General features: G+C 33.5%; 1 protein-coding gene across 3 annotated transcripts in view; it reads left to right on the top strand.

The window, feature by feature from the left end:
* The window catches only part of LOC118188176 (uncharacterized), a 155,810-nt gene that overhangs the window by 66,875 nt on the left and 74,601 nt on the right, over positions 1–14,334 (top strand). Inside the window, exon 2 of one of the 3 annotated variants that reach the window (XM_085813507.1) lies at positions 7,871–8,011. The exons of the other annotated variants lie outside the window; for them this stretch is intronic. The gene's annotated coding sequence lies outside the window, so the exon portion shown is untranslated. The remainder of the gene's footprint in view (positions 1–7,870; positions 8,012–14,334) is intronic. 3 annotated transcript variants of the gene reach the window in all.

Raw genomic sequence — 14,334 nt, 5'->3', positions numbered from 1 at the left:
GGTTTTGGTGATTGATTTTCCCGATATGATTGCTTATTAAATTCATTTTTAGTAAGTAATTAATTCCGTCTTTTCCAAGTTATTCTAACTTTAAGACTCAGTGATTTGTCTGGATTTTGGATTGCTTATTCCCGCATAGTTACCCCCAAGCTTTCGCTTCAGGTGATTGTCAGGGGCCTTGCGGGAATTTTCGCCAACACATCCGCCTGTTAGGACACCATCGAGTGGGCCTAATTCCGGGGTGTTGTACTCCTATGTTCAGGGCGCAGGTTTTTGTTTTTCGATGCGAAGATGGATGCAGTGCTAGGTGCAGTGAAAGCGCAGATTAGCGAGCTCGATCATGTCAAAGAGCAAAATGGAGAATTCACTGACACAGAAGGCAAACTTTACACATTCTTGCATAGTCTTGTTGATATGTTGAAAGTGTTTAATGAGCAAATTATTCATGAAAAAGGAAACACTAACGAAAACACTAATACCTTAGTGGATATTAGAAATACGAGTCAAACTTTAGAGGATAATGATAGGGGCAGAAGCCCAATCAAGATTAATTATTTCTCACACCTAAACTCAGATAATGAAAAACGCTTGATCAAGAAACTAGTTCAGAAGACGAAACACAAAACAGGCGTAGAGGAGATCAAACTGTAAGGACTAGAAATCACAGATTGCAGTATAAAAAGCAAAAGATAAGTGATAGTCAAGTTATCACGTCCAATGTCACCACTGCTTCAGATAAAAATGCACAATCAAGCACAGATAGCTCAGTTACGAAAATCACAGAGCAAATTAACAAAACTCATATAGATAATCATGATATGGACACAAATGACGCAGATAGTGTTCAAAATGACACTACAAATATTGCTAAAACCTCAAATAATAGTGTAAATTCATCTCGTACTAAAATCCCACCCATTACTCTCAGGGAGACTGATTTGAACTGGGGAGAAATTAGTAAAGTTTTTCACAGAAATAAATTAAAATTTTTTGGTCGGCAAATTCCAGATGGAATTAAAGTTATTGCAGAATCCCCCGATAATTACAGAGGTATGGTAAAAATCTTAAATGATCTAGGAGTTGAACATCACTCATTTAAACTGCCAGAAGAGCGCAACTTAAAAGTTGTAGTGAGAGGACTAACTTACAGAACTCCAATTGAGGATATTAAAAGAGACCTGGTAGAATTACACTACAAAGTAGAGGATGTTAAACAGATGACCCGCCAAAGGGAGGGTATTGTCACAAAACTACCTCTGTTCATTATCACGTTGCCTAAGTCGGAAGACTCAAAGAAGATTTATCATGAGCAATTTCTTTGTGATATGAAAATTAAAATCCAAGAGTATAAAAGACGTCAGGGGCCCTTGCAGTGCTTCCGATGTCAAGGTTTTAATCATACTCAGGAAGGCTGCAAGTATCCTCCAAAATGTGTCCGATGTGCTAAGGATCATTTCTCTAGAGATTGTCCTGATAAAGGAAAACCAGATGTACCATTATGCTGCGTAAACTGCGGAAAAGAACACACCTCAAGTTTTCGCGGATGCGAAAGGTTCCCTAAACCAAAAATAGTCAAGGAGAAAGTTTTCAGCAACAGAGTTGTAGAAAATAAATCTTATGCTAAGGCTCTCTCAGCTGGAATCTATCAAGAACAACTCACCGAGGCTAAAAAAGTCTTCGCTGATCTGGCGGAATTGGTGACCGTCATCAAAAGCGCAGGCTTCCAACTTACTCAACAGGTCAAACAGTTATCGCAAATAAGTCAAGAAAACATTCCCTCCAAATCTTCTAACAATGGGGAAAAATAGGAATTTAAAAGCGCCTTTAAATGTGATGATATGGAATGCTTGTAGCATTCATGGAAAATTATTGGAACTCACCGACTTTATTCAAAACAATGATGTTGACATTGCTATGGTAACAGAGACACATGCAAATCCTGGTATTAGTATTAACATAATGAATTTCAGATGCTATCGCACAGATACTTAGTCACCGTGGTGGTGGGGTAGCGATATACGTAAAGAACTCTCTCCAATCATGCATGATTTAAGCAGTACAGAAGTAATGGGCAAGAATATGTCACTGTCTCCGTGTTTCTTCCAGGTTATGGAAACACATATTTCACAGCCTTCTATAACCCACCCAGATACCCTTTAGAAGCTAAATTGTTAAAGGACATATTATTTAAAAAATTTCCTGTTATATTAGCAGGTGATTTTAATGCGAAACATGAGGAATGGAACTGTCGTAAAACAAACCCAAATGGAGAACAACTCTTTGAATTTATAAACAACGAACCTGTTTATTTCTTTGCGCCTGAGGAATACACTTATCTTGCACACGACCCGAACAGAGGGGACATTCTTGATCTACTACTTACCTCCGCTTCAATTCCAGTATAACTTGAAGTTGTTAATGATCTAAGCTCGGATCATTTACCTGTAATGGCCACACTTGGAATCCTAAAAGACAAAATGACGCAGGAGAAAAAGTTCACGGACTGGAAGCAGTATAATCTAATCTTAAGTAATAGTAGCTTCCTGAACACAGCTTTAAGAACCAAGCAGGACATAGACTTAGCTGTGCACCTGTTTACTAATAGTATCATTAATGCAGTCAATACTGCCACCAAGAGCATTCCCATTAAACAGACATCTGGCAGACTTGCCCCCCCCCACATCAAAGATAAAATCAGAGAAAGAAATAGATTAAGGAAAGCCTGGAATCGAACATGGAACCCGAGTACTAAAACGGAAATTAATAGACTGAATCGTGACATCAAGCAATCAATTCGTCAGCTCAGAAATGACCTTTGGGACGAGAAAATCATGAATTTTAATGAACCAGACAATGCTTTCCGGTCATTTGTCAGAAATCTAAAAGGAAAGGCTGTAGCGAACAAACCACTTCACTTCAATAATTGCGTGGCTCTCACTAATAAAGAAAAAGCAAACGCCTTTGCAGAACATTTTGAAAATCAGTTTAAACCAAACGAGAGTCCTTGTGACATAGCTTATGATGTAAGATACTGCATTAATGACTGGTTTACCTCACAGGAGGACTTAGAAGACAATCTGGAACTCACCTCTCCACTTGAAATCCAAGAAATCATACGAAAACTAAAAAACAGGAAGGCTCCAGGCTATGATGCAATAACCAACCTAGCGATCAAGAACCTACCGAAAAATTGTATTGCAAGATATGCCAGTATTTTAAATGCTTGCTTAACTATCAGATACTTTCCGCTTGCATGGAAAAGAGCCAAAATGATTGTCTTACCTAAATCCGGCAAGGTTACCACTCGCCCATAAGGATTTAGACCTATCAGTTTGCTTCCCATTTTGGGGAAAATTTTTGAACGCATCATTTATCATAGAATCCATCCATACTTAGAGAAACTACCAGAAGAACAGTTTGGTTTCCGAAAAAGCCTTTCCACCACGAAACAATTGGTCAGACTTTCTGAGTTCATCGGTAGCGCATTACATAACAGACAAATTGTGGCTTTACTCATGCTAGACGTGGCCAAAGCTTTTGACCGCGTCTGGCACGAGGGTCTAATTTTCAAGCTCCGTTCCCTTGACTTCACCAAAACTTTAACGTGTCTCATCTATTCATTCCTGAAAGGCAGAAGTTTTCATGTTTCTATTGGAAATGAGATATCTGAAGTCAAAAGAATTCACGCCGGCGTCCCGCAAGGGTCTATTTTAGGTCTGATCTTATATCTTTTCTTTGTGAATGACTTCCCTAAAACAGGCTTTAACTACAATTACTTCATTGGCTGTTATGCAGATGATACTGCGCTTGCTGTAAAATCTATGTGTCCTAATCAAGCTGTCAGGAAATTTCAACAAATCATGCCGCAAATAGAATTTTGGTGTACCAAATGGCGTATTTCAATTAACGCAGATAAATCCAAGCTGCTCATTATCCGAAAGAACTCTGCCACTGAAATCACGGAAAAGCTTAAACTATTTAATACAGAAGTTCCTAGAGTACGCAAGGCGAATTACCTTGGCGTTATTATTAATGATAAATTTTCCTGGAAGGATCACCTGACTCATGTCAGGGGATAAACACTAGGAGTCATTCAGAGTCTCAACCCACTTATTAACGAGCACTCTAAACTAGACTTAAGAAGAAAACGGCACTTACACATCTCTGTTATACGGCCAATCTTCACGTATGCTTCCCCTGCGTGGGCATCAGTTAGAGACAGGGACATATCTAATTTACAAATTACACAAAACAAGTTGCTGCGCACCTTCACGAATGCGCATTATTTTGTATCTAATAGGACTTTACACAAAGATTTGAAAATTGAAACTGTCATAGAGCATCTTCATCGCCTAAACTCCAGCTTTTTCCAGAAAGCAGTTACATGCCCTCACATGACAAAATTACATGTATTTGACTACATTCCACTACCGGAAGATAAAGAGTTACGACCGCTGGCAGCCCACCTAGCCAGAGATCTGAACTTTCCTACATAAAGTAGAACATTCCTGTATATACGTAGTTGCACATATTGTATATAGCTTTTATGAATACTTTTCTTATTATTTCATCGAAACTTCTATATGATTTCTGATCTTCCAAACTGCATTTTTGTCACTGTAACTCTATATTTGCAAATGTATGCCTTTGAGAGTTTGTATTCTTACAAACTCGTTCTGTCATGTAGTATACTTTCACAGTATCTTATCTTAAAAACGGTGTCCGCCGATAACATCGCGGCAAAAACATCGCAGACGAAAACGTCGCGGAGAAAACAACGCAAGGAGAAAACGTCGTGCTACAAAACATCGTGGGAGAAAACATCGCAAAGAGAAAACATCGCAGTTCTAAAACATCGTGGTACAAAACATCGTCGTCGAAAATAAAGCGGTTCAAAAACTTCGCAGTTTAAAAACATCGTCGTTGAAAATATCGTGGTAAAAAATGAAGTATCTACAAATCATCGCATGACAATAACATCGCAGACATTTTTTTTGCAGGTTTTAATAATTGGAAATGGATATTCCCATAATGATTTGTGAGCGCAAGATGTAAAGAAGGATAATTTTTACTTTCACAATTTTTTAAATAACTAATAAATTTTTGCTGAAAAAGTAAAAAGGAAACTTAAGCATAGATAATTAAATGCAACTTATAGCTTATACTTTTCATGAAAAATGACCAGTGAAAGCATTACAAAAATTATTTATTAATGGCCTTTGTTAGTTAACTATGTCGGTTTAAAATTCCATTAAGTGCTATAAGTTGCATTAATTTTCTATGCTTAAGTTTCCTTCTTATTTTCTCAGCAAAAATTTATTAGTTAATAAAAAAATATGAAAGTAAAAATTATCCTTCTTTCCATCTTGCGCTCACAAACATTATGGGAATATAAATTTACAGTTTTTAAAGAATGTCTGCGAAAAGCATGTCTGAAAAAAGCATATCTGCGATGTTATCGTCATGCGACGATTTGTAGATACTTTATTTTTTACCACGACATTTTCGACGACGATGTTTTTAAACTGCGAAGTTTTTGAACCGCTTTATTTTCGACGACGATGTTGTGTACCACGATGTTTTAGGACTGCGATGTTTTCTCCCACGATGTTTTGTAGCACGACGTTTTTGCCTTGCGTTGTTTTCTCCGCGACGTTTTCGTCCGCGATGTTTTCGGCTGTAACCCTTAAAAACTCATTATTGCTTTACCTTGCACAGCTCCGTTTGCGGCGCGTTTTCTTGTCTGGCCTAATTCATAGGCTTGCGGCATCTTGTTCGCCCCCCTTCTGCCTCACCTCATTCTCTTAACTCCTACCACGTCAGACTTCCTACCGTCATGTGCCTACTGGCCAAAGAATCTTAGAGATTCTTTGTACTGGCTCTCCTCATGAGCTGGAAACAGCGCGCTTCGCGCGCTACTTGAGCCATACTTGTTCGGATCGGAATATTAAATTAAATGCATTTTTTCCTGCATTTCATTTAAATTTATTGAATCGAATTGAATTAAATCTACTTCGTCGATAGCGCATAAACCACAAAAGAATAAATGCACTTTAAAAATACACTATTTTTATTTACCATAGCGACACTTTGGCGCTAGGTTCACTTAACTGCATTGCATCTCATTTATTTTATAACTCACAATGTACAAAAATGATATCATTTGAAGAATTATCTAATCGTTGCCACGTGTCCTATTCAAATACTATAAATAAATCTAAAACTATGTATAAAAGAAATTAGACAAATAAAAAAAAGAAACAGTTTTTCCACAGACGATTCAGCGCCGTGCAACTTGTAAACATTCTCCTCTGTCCGAGACAGACTGGCAACAATATTTCCTCCTAATACGAAACATTTTTTTTTTTCTCGAATTTCATTCGAGATACATTTCTCATTCAATTAATTCATTTCTCACTTAGCGGCAAGGCAAAAATACATAAAAACTCAAAATATCTTCATTAAAAATTGAAAGCTATAGAAAAACATAAAACACCAAATACAGTTCAAACAATTTTTACAATTAAATTTATAGTTTCTGCGCAAAAACAAGCAACTCGGCCAGCAGGCAAGAAGGCAGATATTTCTGTGCACAAAACTAAAAGTTTCCTTATGGTCCCACTCGCACTATTCGGCTCAAATATAAACAAACTAACAGCTTCGCTGCCAGCCTTCGTCTGGCTTTTAAATGTACTGTAAGAAATTTTATGTGGAAATATATTTTAATCTCCAAAAGAGGGCGTAAATCTTTCATGATGTATATATACTTCTTGTTCTTGGATCTGGCACAGCCAGTTGAATGTGTGTTAGACGTGAAGAAACTTGGCAGTTTAGAAACCTGATTCGTAGTGTTCATGTATTTTGATGTTATGTGTGATTTGAATTAGTGTTTTTTTAACCAAGATATCTTGCAATTCTTGACAAAAAATATGGTACAGCTTGAGTATAGGACCCCATTGGCGATTTTTGGCTTGGCGCACTTTTTGGATGGTTGTTTTTCTGGTAACCCAGTAAATTCTAGAATACTCCACTTTGGCAACCCTGTCGCAAGTGTCATTTTCTTCGAAGGAGCAAACTATTGATGTATTCAACAAATTTCTAGAAATTATAAGGGACATATATTGAGCAGAGTATAGGATTTCTTTATAAATTTACTATGATTTTTTAAACTTTACTAAATTTCCAACATTTCTTTTATTTTTAATTTAAACATTTATTCTGAACTCCTGTTTTCAGTTTTATAACTAAAAACTTGCATTTTCAATATTGCTGCTTAAAATATGCCTCTATGTACTTGTGTATTTTCAAACTTTCTCTACTTTTAATTTAAACATGCATTCTTAACTCCTATTTTCATATTTTTAATTTAAACATGTATTCTGAGTTCTTATTTTCAATTTTACAGCTTGTAATTTGTATTTTCAGTATGACTGCTAAAAATATGCCTCCATTTATTTATTTATTTTCAGTTTCACTGTTTAAATATATATTCTAAATTTGTATTTAAAATTTTTCTTGTTAAAATGTGCATTCTAACATCTATTTTCAATTTTAACTGCTTTTACAATATGCAATAAAATATAATAAATTTACAATTTAACTTGCCAATATATTTTAAAATATGCCCCTACTTAGTTATGCACCTTCAAATTTGCTGTTTAAACATATATTCTGAAATTGTTTCTGGTTAAAACGTGCTTTCTAACTTGCGTTTTCAATTTTAACGCCTTTTCCATGGCTTGGCGACATTTCTGGTCGCCAAACCAAAAAAATCACCAATGGAGTCCTATACTCAAGCTGTTCCAAAAATATAATATTTTTGCTGCCCAACAGTTGCGCACGAACAATTTTTTTTTTTTTTTTAATTTAGACTGTGGTGTTTTTCGTGTTACTGAAAAATTATTCCTTTGCACTGAACGTGGCACGATTAATGTTCAGAATACTTGTGAATGTGTTTCACCAAGAAAGTGAGTTACTAAATTAGGAATTAATCATTTGAAGCCTGCACCAGGTAAGAGAATAAAATTACTTTTGTTCTTATTATGGCAGACGATATTATTAAATTGAAATCTGCTAGAAAAGTTCTGAGACAAGCTATTTTTATAATAAATGTTGTAGATTCTGAAATTAAAAAGGGACATTTGGGATAAGAATATGGTAGAAGAAAATGTGTTTTTACTTACCTATAAACAGTCTGCGTTGAAAGAAATTAATGAAAAAATATTGGATTGTTTTAAAGGGGATGAGTCGGAAATTGAGAAAGAATGTAATACTGTGTTAGAGTATGAAGAAAAAATAAGTTTATGTATTTTTAGGGCTAAAAAGAAAATTTAAATTCTCAGAGAGTGAGCATTGAAAGTGAATCGCCTGGTAAAACCATACTGCTGCTGTAAAGGTCGAAAACAAAACTAACATTCGATTACCTAAAATTTCAATTCCTAAATATTATGGTGATCCTAGTTTATTTTTGGAATTTTTATAATTCCTTTGTAAATGCTATTGGTAATAATAATGAGTTAACAAAGGTCGAGAAGTTTACCTATCTTAAATCCTTACTCGCAGTACCTGCTTTAAGTGCAGTATCCGGGTTTGCACTATCTAATAAAAATTATGACGCTTCTGTAAGTTTAATTAAAGATTTGGACGAACAGATTTGGTAATATCTTCGCACATGAGTAAACTCTTGAATCTTGAACCGGTTAGAAGTTCGTCCAATGTGAAAGCACTAAGAACTCTATACGATTCCAGTGAAATCAATATAAGAAGCTTAAATTCATTAGGTATTGTGTCGGAAGCTTACGGAACCCTTTTAGGACCTGTTATTTTACAGCTTACGATGTGAATCTGGAGTTTAACAGAAAAAGAAACTCTAAACTGCAATACAGTCAAAAGTCGTTAATCCAGACTTGTTGGGACTTCGGCGATTCTGGATTATCGATTTTTCTGGATTATAGATCATCAGTTTAAATCTGGTAAGATGGCATGCAGAAATTATAAAATTAAAAATATGAAACCGTAATTTATGAAATAAAGAACAATTATGATCTAAAGGTTATCAAAATTTACAAAAAAGAAAGCTTAATATTTATTTGTTTACTTTATTAAACATTTCTTTCAATGTAAGTTGTTAAAGTTACTTCGTTTTTTATGTGATAATACATTCTCTTTAATTCTTTAAACCGACATAATTTCTTATTCAGTTACAAAGTTCCGCTGTTCAAGTTCTATAACTGCTGTGTCGAGAATACCGACTAATTTGTCAATTGAAATTTTTTCGTTTTCAATAACCTCTGTCACTTTCTTCGCTATCGGAAGCGAATTATAATGACGAGGAATTTGATTTAAATCATATCAAAGATATAGTACATCACATCGAGATGAAATACTACATTTAATAAGGAATAATAAGCCAAATAAAATAAAAACATCTGCCCTGAAGATAAGGATAGTGCTGACAGATCAACTTCCAATTCATTGCTGCGCGTTAAAGATAAACAAAGTTTAAATAAACAAACGTTAAAGTTTAGATAAACAAAGGCTATGCCTTTATCCATTTTTTGTAGCAATTCCACTTTTTGTTTAATGAACTTCGAAACATACTTTCGCTTTGTAGATCATTTACATATTAATAAATATATATCAGAAATTCTATTTGACATAATCTAAAGTTCAAGCTTACTTTTATTAAATTGCTCTAACAGTCTGCAAAAAATAATAAGCCGGATCCAATTCGAAGATTAAGGAACAACGCAATCTGCAACATTAACAGAAATAGATAATTAAATAATTTTTGCTTAGCTTATACCGTCCGTTATACATTAAATGTGCACTTCATCCTTGCGAATTGTGTAATGGTTTAAATCATAATAAGCTATTTTGTAAAAATATTCTTCCTAAAGTGGAAACAGTTTCAGATGTTAAACAGAAAGTGGTTACAGTATCAGATTCTAAGCAGAATGTAGTTGCATCCCTGTTGTTTAACTCTGGGACTGTTTCTGAAACTGCTGATAAAGGTGTATATTTACAAACTTGCACTGATTACGCTTCAGATACAGATAATACTAGAAGCCAAATAGTAAAAATCTTAATTGATGGTGGATCACAGAGGTCATTTATTAGATCTGATTTGGCTAAAGAACTAAAATTAAGGACTTTAAGGAAAGAAAGGTTATATATTTATTCATTTGGGTATAGCCAAGGTAGACTAATAGAATATAATGTTGTTCAAATTACCCTGAAAAGTATGCATTTCCCTAATGACTCAATCACTATTGAAGCTCTTGTTACAGATACAATTTCTGGAGCGATCATAAAAATTCCCTCCAAAAACATTTTAGAAATATTAAAATTAGAAAATCTAAAATTAGCTGATAATGGTGAAGCAGCTGAAATAAAAAGATTGTTAGGATCTGATTCATGTTGGGAAGTGCAAACAGGCGAAAAGAAAAGAGTAACTAATAAATTATTTGCGGTGTCTTCTATATTTGGTTGGTCCTTAGTTGGATCTTTAGAAGGTGATCAGTCTAGTGCCTGTATTTTTACAACTGGTGCTTCTCATTACTTGAAGGAAGATAATAATTCAGTTAATGACTGTTTGTGAAAGTTTTGGATTTTGGACCATTTGGGTTTAGAGGAGAACAAGAATCCTGACGATAAATCAGTCATTGAGAAATTTGAAAAAGAATTGCATTTTACTGATGGTAGATATGTAGCTCATTTGTTATGGAAATCACATCATGCAAACTTGGATATTAATTTAGAAAATGCCGAGCGACGTCTAGTATCTTTGGTTAATAAACTAAAAAGTGATGAATGGCTTAGGGCGAATTATGATAGCATAATAAACGACAGTTAAAAAATGAAATAATTGAAGAGTGCGAAATTGAAAGTTGTGATAGTAGTAAAGTGTATTACATGCCACATGCTCCAGTTGTAAGAAAAAATGTATCAAAAACTAAAGTCCATATCATGTTTGATGCATCTTCGAAGTGTAATGGGGTATCTCTGAACAATTGTTTGATGTCTGGTCCAAATTTGAATCCTTCTGTTTTGGGCTTGATATTGCAGTTCAGACAATACAAACATGTGTTCTCAGCAGACATTGAAAAGGCCTTTCTCCAGATTGGAATCTCTGAAATTGATAGAGATGCATTACGGTTTTTATACTTTGATAATAATTACAATTTGAAACATTATAGAATGACTCGCGTTCCTTTCGGTGTATCATGTAGCCCTTTCATTCTTGTGTACACTATAAAAAAGCATATAAAGAAAATAGAGTTAGAAAATCCAGATATTTTTTAGATGTTGAACTGTTCGATCTACGTAGATGATGTTTTCTATGGTGCAGATTCTGTGGAACCGGCTTTTAAGTTAAGTACTGGAGCCTATTGCATGATTAAAGATGTCGGAATGAATTTGCTTCAGTTTAATACAAATTCCGAGAAACTAAAGAAACTTTGGGATGATTGTGGAATAATTAAATCAGAAATGAACTAAATAGTTCTTTAAAAGTATTAGGGCTTAATTGGTGTACGAGTAAAGATGTAATTTCCTTGAACATAGACAACTTGTGCGAAACATTAAATAGTTGTAGAAAAACCACAAAAAGAAATATATTAAAGGTGACTGCTTTTAGATCCAGTAGGTTTCTTGGCGCCATTTGTATTACATGCAAAATTGATAATGCAAAACCTTTGGCAGTTTGGTTTAGAATTTGAGGATGTAGTTTCAACTGAATGTAAGCAGTTGTGGTGCAAGTGGAGCGGTGAAATTGAAAAGTTAAAGAAATCTGAAATTTCTCGAGAATATTTCCCCGGCAAATTGAATTAAAATAAGGATATCGAACTTCATTTATTTTGTGACGCATCTATTAAAGCTTATGGTTCAGTTGCATATTTTAGGTCAGTTGAAGAAGAACAGGTAGCATTCATTATGGCAAAATCTAGAATTGTGCCAATAAAACAAAAACTCACACTTCCAAGGTTAGACTTGCTAGAAGCATTAACATCAGCAAGACTTGCTAAACATTTAAAAGAGCTGTTTTCAATTCATGAAGAAAATATTTATCTGTGGACTGACAGTATGATAGTGGTTCACTGGATTCATAGTGGTCCTGAATGATGGAAAATGTTTGTAAAAAATCGAGTATCTGAAATACAATCTTTAACTTGCCCAAATAACTGGAGACATTGTAATGGGAAGTCCAATCCAGCGGACATTTTATCTCGAGAATGTTCAGCCAAATATTTGTGGTCTTCAAGATTATGGCAGTTTGGGCCAGACTGGTTGGTTAGTTGAATCAGTGAGTGCTTGGCCTAGTAAATTTATCGTGACAGTGGAGTTTTCTGATGCTGAATTAGAGCGGATAAAGTGCATAAATGATATGACAATACTACCGTCTATTGCAAAAAATCTAATTCTGTGTTGAATCTTGAAAATTATACTAAATTAATTAGAGCTATTAGAGTAACTGCATGGATATTTAGGTTTATTCACAATCTGAAAAATAAAACTGACAAGAAAACCGGACCCTTGATAGCAGAAGAACTTTTTGCCGCAGAATTATATTTGATAAAAGAAGTTTAATATGAACATTTTCCTGATGAAATTAATAGTTTAAAGTCTGGACAGTTGATTTCAAAAAGCTCAAACATTTATGAACTAAATCCTTTTCTAAGTGAGGAAAGGGTTTTGTTAGTAGGGGGAACACTACAAAAATCAACTTTAAGTTTTCATGAAAAGCATCCTATAATTATTCCTTCAAAAACTCATTTCACAGATCTTCCAGTACGTGATGCACATGAACGAGTTCTTCATACATGTGTAGCTAGTAGTCTCATGTTCCTCCGTGAAAAGTACTGGATAATTAGATCCAGACAAAATGTGAAACGTGTTATAAGAAACTGTGTACTGTATCAGCGTTATAACTCCTGACCAATGCGACAAGTTATAGCACCATTACCTCTATCTAAATTCCGAGTGCTAAGAGTATTAATATTGCTTGTATTTCTTACTGAAAATGTAATCGGAATGCTACTAATGTTGTATCTATTTTATTTAATTGCTATTTAAAGTACTGTATATTTAATATTTAAAGAAAATTTAAATTCTTAACAAATACATATAAAAGTAAAAAAAGCAAATTTAAATTCTAAAAAAAAAAAAAAAAGCCAAAATAATTTTAAATAATTTTAAAAAATGTGCAAACATGTAAAAGATTTAATTCTCGAACTAATCTACAATATCATTTAAATTCAGAAGCATAAGCAAATCAAGTGCAAAATCTATCCATGAAAATAAATCTACTAATTTAATAAATTAAAATTAAATTAAACAATTTTTTTTTTTTAAAATGCATAGTAAATGATCGTAGAGTAGGCAGGAGACAGACTTATCAAGGGGAAGTTGCTTCCAAACCTAACTCTCCAATCATTCAATTCGTGTTTCGTCATTCATGCAGGCAAGGGTAAAAGTCAAAACCAAAAGTAATTCCAATAAAGTGGTACCCTTAGAAATTAACATTTAAGAATTAAAGTTCAAAAAGGAAAATACTAATGAAGTCTTTCGAGTAACAAGCAAGTAAAGTCAAGAATTAAACTTTTTCTTAAAAAATTAATTTTTTATAAAATAATAAAAAAAAAAATCTAGAAACCAATGTATTTTAGAAATCCTTGTCTACAGAAACTTCCCCTACACGAATATGCATATCAATAAAAAGAAACTATAAAAGAACTATACATAATCCATATAAACCAATAAGAAACAAAAAGAACTAATTCACAATTTTTAAAAAACAAATATATATTTAAAAATATAATTTCATATTTAGAAAATACTTAGATACTACATAAAAATTTTAAAAAAAAAATACTTAAAGCAAGTAAATAGTAAGTTTTAATTCTAACTTACCTACTATATGAGTGTTGGGGTCTGCAAAAGTGTTGTGAAAGAGAAATAAGTGTGTTCTTCAAATTATATAGATGGCACTTATTAAGGTAAAGTTGAGTGTCAAGTTGCTATCTTTGTTATAGTAAAAAATTTTTTGTAAACATTAATATTAAAAATTAAATTAAATTAAATTAAAAATCCTAAAGGTAGTAATATCAATTATTTAGGGAGTTAAGTAACTGAGCCAATCAAGAGATGTAAGTTTGCTTGAAGGAAATTAAAGTGAAGTGGTATGTGAAAAAAAGTAAACTGTTTGTAATTTGAAATGTGTGTTCTGTTGAAACATTGTGAAAATTGTTAAAAAAATTAAGTGAAAGATATTTTGTGTGAAAATTGTAAAAAATTAAAGTAATTAAGAAAAACTGAAATGTTTTAATATTAAAG

This window comes from Stegodyphus dumicola, chromosome 3, assembly GCF_044657685.1.
Source record: "Stegodyphus dumicola isolate Sdum_Otavi_A_Nest chromosome 3, ASM4465768v1".
NCBI lineage: Eukaryota > Metazoa > Arthropoda > Arachnida > Araneae > Eresidae > Stegodyphus > Stegodyphus dumicola.
The sequence above is the reverse complement of the archived record's forward strand: the minus strand, read 5'-3'. Positions and strand labels throughout refer to the sequence as shown.